Genomic DNA, 1,598 nt, shown 5'->3' on the forward strand with positions numbered 1-1,598 from the left:
TTATGAATGCCTTCCAACCTGGCCTGATGGGGTGCAAAGTACTGCCCGCCAAATCAGAAGCCATTTTCCAAATTCCTCAGGGACTTCCTGACTTTCCTCCCTTTACTGCTCTGTTGTGCTCCCATGATGATTCGTCCCGCTGTGGGGGGATCAGCCCAGACTCACGTCTTGCACTGTGTCTCCAGGGTGAGAGCCAGTAGCCCAGTAGCTCTGTGGTCCAGTGAAGGGACATCTTGTGCTGGGGCTGACCCGAATTTCCTCTCTGTACATGGGCTTCTTGGAGCAGGACTGTCATCATCGAGGCTTGATGGACCAGGATGAGGTTCTCGCTCTCTTTTTCTCTGTTTCACTTTTCTTCTTAGTTTGCTTCCACGTGGTTCAGGATAGACTGGCCACTCTCCCCAGCCTATATCGTCAGTGCTGTCCTCTTTAGTACATTCTTCTGAAGAGGAAGTCAACATAGCCCAGATAGGGGCCGGCCCTACAGTTCTCTCTGTTAAGGCACTGATCCATGCCAGTATGCTGTCCTGAAGGTTTGGTGCATTGGAATGAGATCTGGTATCTATCTCCCTTTCCTGTAGAAACATGAACAATATCCTCCCCGTGGGTGGATTAGTGCCCTGTTCCCCACTACCATCATCTTTATCCTCCCCCCCCCATTTTAGTTGGATGCCATATACATCCCTGGATTGGGTCTGACCCCTGTCAGGGTGTCTGGACCATGACCCAGAAATTATGGATTAAATAACTTATCCTCTATCCCAGCATGCTTTTGGAGCTTACCTCCCTGAACTCATGTTGTGCTTGGCTACCTTCACTTAGCATAATTTCCTCCAACTCTTCCAATGAGATGATATGTTTCATGCATTCACCACTGCTTTTTAGGGATGGGTAATACTCTATTGTGTGTACATACCAGAACTTTTTATCCATTTGTCAATTGATGGAAATTTAGGTTGTTTCCAATTCTTTGGGATTGTGAACTGTGCCACAATGAACATTGGAGCACAGATATCTATCTGGTCGTGGCCTATTTCTTACATCTTCTCGGTATATGCCCAGTAGGGGGATTGCTGTGTCATATGGTAGGTGGATTTTCATTTGTTTTGGGTATCATCAAATCAATTTCCATAGTGGTTGTACACGCATACATACAGGCACAGCAGCAGTGGATGAGAGTTCCTGTTTAACCACAACCCTCCAACATTTGTTGTTTTCTGATTTTTTTTTAATTGGGCTACCTTTGAGGGTGTTAGGTGGTATCTCATAGTTATTTTATTTACATTTCCCTTATGGCTAATGATCAGGAACATTTTCTTATATTTAATGGCCATTCAGGTTTCTGCACTTGTGAAACTTCTGTTCAGGTCTTTTGCCCAACTGCTCAATGGGCTATTTGGATTTTTTCTTATTTAGGCTAGAAGAGTATTGTAGATTTTAGTAATAAGCCCTTTGTCTGATGTGTCATTGCTAAAATGTTTCCCATCTTTGGGCTCTCTTATTACTCCTGTGGTGAAGTCTTTGGATGTACACAGGTTGTTTTATCTTTAGTATATATCCCACTTGTCAATTCGTGCTTCCTCTGTGTATGTGTCCTT

This window comes from Echinops telfairi, unplaced genomic scaffold (genome assembly GCF_000313985.2).
Source record: "Echinops telfairi isolate 266 unplaced genomic scaffold, ASM31398v2 ScPeMD7_9;HRSCAF=40, whole genome shotgun sequence".
NCBI classification, from domain to species: Eukaryota; Metazoa; Chordata; class Mammalia; order Afrosoricida; family Tenrecidae; genus Echinops; species Echinops telfairi.